This window comes from Gossypium hirsutum, chromosome D05, assembly GCF_007990345.1.
Source record: "Gossypium hirsutum isolate 1008001.06 chromosome D05, Gossypium_hirsutum_v2.1, whole genome shotgun sequence".
NCBI classification, from domain to species: domain Eukaryota; kingdom Viridiplantae; phylum Streptophyta; class Magnoliopsida; order Malvales; family Malvaceae; genus Gossypium; species Gossypium hirsutum.
This window is the reverse complement of record NC_053441.1, coordinates 38,428,142-38,434,230: the sequence shown is the minus strand read 5'-3', so window position 1 is coordinate 38,434,230 and position 6,089 is coordinate 38,428,142. Positions and strand designations below refer to the sequence as shown.

Genomic DNA, 6,089 nt, shown 5'->3' with positions numbered 1-6,089 from the left:
AAATCAAATTTTTAAAAATTACTAAATTTAAGGACTAAATATCATTTTATCCATCATCCTTTAGACTTCGACTATGCTCTCGTTTTCTTGGATTTCTTCTTGTGATAGGAATGGAGAAGAAGATATTCCTCCCGAAGATCCAAACACAAAGAAGGTCCGATTCAAGGAATCGAATGAGATCCTAGAGGATGTGATGGTTGTGGAGCCTTCACCAATGCCTTCTCTGTCTTGGAAAGATTTGTTAGTGGGAAAAGAAACTATTGAACAAAAAGATGCAAGTGGTACCCAACATGTTGATGATAGTTTTTCCCTCTTGGAACAAGATGTCAAGAAACCAGTTGTTAATGGTATTCTCTCCATTGATTTCTCGGAGAGTGGAAAAGGAAATGGCTACCTCTGTGGTACTCAAGATGCTGGGACGGAACATCGGGTTTACGACTTAACAAAATAGATTATATGGAATTTGGAGGTTGTCTAAGCCTTTTCAAATTAATGGATATTGAAAATGCATATTTTTTAGCCAAATTCCAAAGGGCCGAAGACTATGAAAAGATTTTATCCCAGGGTCCGTGGTTAATTTTCAACCAATACCTAACAGTCCAGCCTTGGACAATTGATTTTAACCCTGGGCTACTCTACCCTTATATGGTTCTTACCTAGATTCGATTCCCAGGTCTTCCCAACCACCTATACAAAAAGCAGATCCTAATGGAGATTGGGGGAATGGTCGAAAAATTAACAAATTGGATTTCAACATTGGTAGCAGGGCGAGGGGTCGTTTTGCTAATATGGTTGTCTATGTCAATTTAAGGAAACCATTGATTTCTAAGCTCTTTATTAATGGCAACCTCCAAAAGATCGAATATGAAAACTTACTTGTGTTATATTTCTCATGTGAATGCTATGGGCACAACAAGGAAAGCTGCCTGAATACCACTCATCTCACAAAGCCGGTGAAGGAGGTGGAGTCAACAATTCAAGCATCTCCAAATTCTACGACGGTCAGAGGTAAGGATTATGGCCCCTGGATGCTAGTGGAGCAGCAGACCAGGTGCGTCACTCCGGAAGGAAACAAAAAAGGAAACAGTATTTCTGAAGAGAAAATAATGGGATCTCGATTTCAATCCCTTGCAGGATTAGAGGTGAATTCAACGGATGAAAGTCTGAATAAGGAAATACAGCAGGAATTGAAGAGGAATGGAAAAGCCATTTTGACCGGCTCTCAAGGAAAGTCCCTAATAGGCAAAAATCCAGCTACTGCTATGACTAGAAAGGAAAATTTAGGCCAGCCAGTGTAGAACCACACTAAGTGCAAGGCCCGCAAGCCTAAGCCCATTAATTCTATGAAGGGCCAGACCACTATTGGGTTTAATGATGGTTTGAAACAACAAGCTTTGACGACTGAAAAGCAGCAGGCCGCTAGCAACTATGGTGATGGCTGTACCAAGAACTTCACCGCTCAACAGCTTTTGAAGCAAACGCCCCAAGGCCCTCAAAAGACCTTAGCAAGCCATAGGCCAGTGTTGGCGTAACAAATCAGTTTTTAAAACTTGGTACCTCTGTAACCATTTCTCCGTTTTTTTTTTCAAATTCATCGAATGGTTCTGTTGCAGGAACAGCGAAGCTGGAATCCCCTAGTTCAAATGAAATTCAAGTGGAACACGTGGTGCATTTTAATCTTACCTTTAAGGATAATTCTTTTTTCGATGTAGGGGTGAAGGAAGGTATACTGGATGCCAAAAAATCACTTAGCGGTAGTATTAAAAAAGAACATCCTTTCTGAACTAGTCGGCAATGAGGTCAGGGGCAATGTTATTTTGACTGGAAATCAATTATCCAAAGAGGTTAATAAGGGACATTGACCTAAAGTATCAGGTTTAAAAGGAGGTTGGAAATTAAACAAAACTTTAAATGGGACGGGTAATCGCATCAAGAATTTTGAAAATTTTCAAATTTTTTCACCGATTCTTTGAAGAGGGCAGCGGAACTTATCGCGCTAGAACTTGATGGGCAATTTGCTAAAGATTTATTGATGGAAGAGGGAGAGCGGGTGGAGAATTCTTCTACCGGTCGCCAATAAGATAAGCTTTCTTTTCTTTTTATTTTAATTATTATTATGAATTTGTTTATTTTATCCTAAAATGTGTAGGGGTGTGCGATTGATAAATTTTTGCGAGCTTTTCGTGAATATAATAATTAGTATAAGCCGGATATAATCAGTCTTCTTGAACTAAGAGTCAGTGGGGCTAAAGATGATGTAATCATCGCTAAATTGGGATGGGATAAATCTCATTCAGTGGAAGCAATTGGGTTTTCTGGTGGTATCTGGATAGGTTGGAATAATTCGATTGATTTAGAGGTGGTTGGTAACTATCCTCAATTTATTCTAGTTCGTATTCACTCCAATCTTCATCCACATTCGGTCTTTATTGCTTTTGTCTATGAAAGCCTTGACAGACAAAAAAGGAAAATCTTGTGGAAAGATTTAAGTCTTTCTATCCCGCTTGGGTATTACCCTTGGATGGCCATTGGCAATTTTAATGCCATCCTCTCTTCGGAAGAAAAAAAAGGTGGTCATGTTAAAAGGCACAAATATTAGTTCTTTGGTGAGTTTATGGATAAATCTCAACTACATGATCTAGGTTTTCAGGGTCCTCCTTTTACGTGGCATCGAGGTAATCTTTTTGAAAGACTGGATAGGGTAGTAGGAAATAAAGCTTGGATGGAGTATTTCCCAAATTATTTGGTTACTCATCTCCTAAGAATTAAATTAGATCATAGACCATTTTTTCTGAATTTTTGTTCTGCTCTTAATTCCCCGTCCACTACGACTATTTCCCGCATTAGCATTGTTTCTAGATGGCCTCTCTCTCGCATCTATGTTACTCAACCGTGTGTTTTGAGCTTTCTCTCTATCAGACCTTTTAGGACAGTATCGAAGAAAATGATCATATGAACCGCATTTAAAGCACGATCCATCTCTCAATCTGCACTCTCCGAAATGTATTCTATTGCATTGTTGACACTCAGGCTTACTATTACGAACACTTCACACACTCGGTATAGAGGTAGCCTCGGGTCACAAACTTGTTTGCTGTTTCCCATTATCCTTTCTTGAAAATCCAGATGGAGTTGATTTACGACCATAAAATTCTTTCAGTTTCTTTGATGGAGATGAAAATGAATTTCCTATCAGTCATTTACCTGTGTCACGAACCTCAGAATCTGTCTTTCTTTTAGCCTTGCTAAGTTCTTCAGCCTTATGCGCTCAATCCACCAAAACCACAAATTCTTTCAATTCCAGTATCCCCACCAATAATTTGATGTCTTTGTTTAAACCATCTTCAAACCGGGTACACAGAACAGCTTCTGTTGGTATACATTCCCGAGCATATTTGCTGAGTTGCACGAATTCTCTTTCATATTCCGCTACAGATTTACAACCTTGCTTTAGTTTTAAAAACTCTTTCCTTTTTTATCAAGATACCTTTGACTGATGTATTTATTTTTAAATTAGGTTTGAAAGAAATCTTAATTCACACGATCTTTTGGTACCACTGCTATTAAAGTATTCCATCGTTGATACGTTGAGTCTTTTAGCAACGATATCACACATTTCAAACTATCAGCAGGAGAACGGGACAGTTCATAAAAAATTCTAATAATATTCTCTAACCAGAACTCAGTTTTTTCTGGATCATCTTCTGCGGTACCACGAAACTCTTTTACCCCATATTTACGAATTTTGTCAACCGAAGGTCTATTCACACTTACTTGTTCCAAACCTTGAGGAATAAATGGGGATTGGTTGGGGTATAGGAGGGGGTGGAGGTTGTTGAGCCATTGGGCTTGTTCTAACAAACTCAAAAAACCATTCAGACATTATATAGAATAAGACTTCTTTCGCCTCACTTTCCCAGCCCTCAGATATGGGCCAATTACTAAGTGCTCCTTGAACGGAGGCTTGCACATTACTTTCGACTTAATAAGAATCAGCTCGGTTGGATGACAACTTTTATCTATATGAAAACATAATTCAATTTAAGTCAGAAGATATCACACTATCACAAGTTATAAGATGGGATGTATTCTATACTCCATACTAGCTATGTTCAGCCCGAGAATCGACTAAATTATAGCTCTGATTAGGGGTGAGCAAAACTCAATTCGACTCGAAAAAATTAAAAAAAATTCAAATTTCGAGTTAAACAAATTGAGTTATTCGAGTTAATCGAGTTATTCGAATCAACTCAAATTTTTTTTTCAAATATCAAGTTCGAATCGAGTTGAGTTTTTGAATTCGAATAATTCGAATATCAAACTATAATATTTTACATTTTTACCCCAAACCCCCAAACCTTTTTACTTTTCCTTCAAAACTTTTACTCCTTCCCACTTTCCTCCCAAAACTTTTACTCCCCTCCCCTCCCAACCCCCCAATCTACCCAAAATCTATTTCCCACCAAAATTTTACTCTCCCATTTACTTTTTCTCAAATTTTTACTCCCAAAAACCCTCAAAACCTTTTATTTTCCCCCAAAATTTTTACTCCCTCCCACTTTTCCCCTAAAACTTTTATTCTCTTCCCATCCCACCTCTCATTTACCCCAAACCCTCCCCCCTTCAAATTTTTTTTAATATTTTCCATCCAAAATTTTACTCCCCTATTTAATTTCCCTCAAACTTTTATTCTCCAAAACTTTTTATTTTCCCCCTAAACTTTTACTTCTCACCTTTTACTCTCAAATAAAAAATTAAAATTATCCAAAAAAAATTACTAAACATAAATAGTAATAATTTTATTTATATCTACTATTTATATTATTAAATTAAATTTCACATTTTATATTATTTATATTATTGAATTGTTTAGTCATGTTGAATATTTATATTAAAATTGAATTATTAATTATGCCATAAAATATTCGTGTTAAAATTTTATATTAGTATCAATTTTACATTTTATTTTTAAAATAACTTTTATTAAAAAATCATATTTTTACATTTAATATATTTTTTAATTTCAAAATATATAGTAACAAGAATCTGAAGATAATTGAAACAACTAAGCAAGCAAAGAAGCTAACTAGTATATAAAAAATTAATAAATAATTTATGAGGTGATAAAAGTTAATAAAAAATTTGATTAAGGTGGACAAATTTTATTACGATGGGTGACAGTGGTTACAAGAACCCAAAATTATTTTTTAAATTTTAACTCGAACAAATATATTCGATTCGATTCGAATTCTATCTCACTCGACTCGATTCGAGAAAACTTCAAATAAAGTTAGATGATAAAATGAGATTCAAAAACTCGATTAACTTAAAAATTTTCGATTCGATTCGATCGAATGCTCACCCCTAGCTCTGATACCACTAAGTGTAAACCCTAACTTGTCTCCATCGCTAGATTAGGGTTACAGAATATTACTGTACAAAATAGAACATTTAAATTCAAAATAGAACTCATAATTCAACTTAATTATAAATTCCAATCATAGCAAACATACACATTTGGGCCTTAAATCAAGCTATCGGAGCCCTAAAAATGATTAAAAAGCAATCGAAGATTGATTTAAATAAATCAAAAAATTTTTGAGAAAATTATGAAAAATTGTGAAAATAGGGGTCACACGGTAGTGTGGCCAGGTGGTGTGACTTAGGTCAGATCGTGTGACTCCAAACATGGTCGTGTGGCTATCCACACACTTGTGTGACTATTCCACACATCCGTATGTGCAAACCGTATAACTATCTGTGACCGTGTAGCTCACGGTCACACGGCCTTGTAACTCTCTGTGCCCGTGTGAACCAACTTGCACCCAAAATTTTTAAGACACACGGTAGTGTGTGGCAACCTCTAAAAGATCGAATATGGAACTTACCTGTGGTCTGTTTCTCGTGTGGACACTATAGGCATAACAAAGAAAATTATCCGAATACCACTCATCTCATAAAGCCGATGAATAAGGTATAGTTAACGATTCAAGCATCTCCAAATTCTACGATGATCGGAGGTAGGGATTATGGCTCTTGGATGCTGGAGGAGCGGCAGACTAGACCCGCCACTCCGGAAGGAAATAAAA

General features: G+C 36.3%; 1 long non-coding RNA gene across 1 annotated transcript; it reads right to left on the bottom strand.

Annotated features, from left to right (window-relative positions):
- Positions 1-4,166, bottom strand: LOC121217976 (uncharacterized). The gene is made up of 2 exons (XR_005914256.1): positions 877-4,166; positions 1-223 (listed from the first exon to the last, which is right to left on the bottom strand). It is a non-coding gene; the product is annotated as an uncharacterized lncRNA (long non-coding RNA).
- Positions 4,167-6,089: the final 1,923 nt, after the last annotated feature.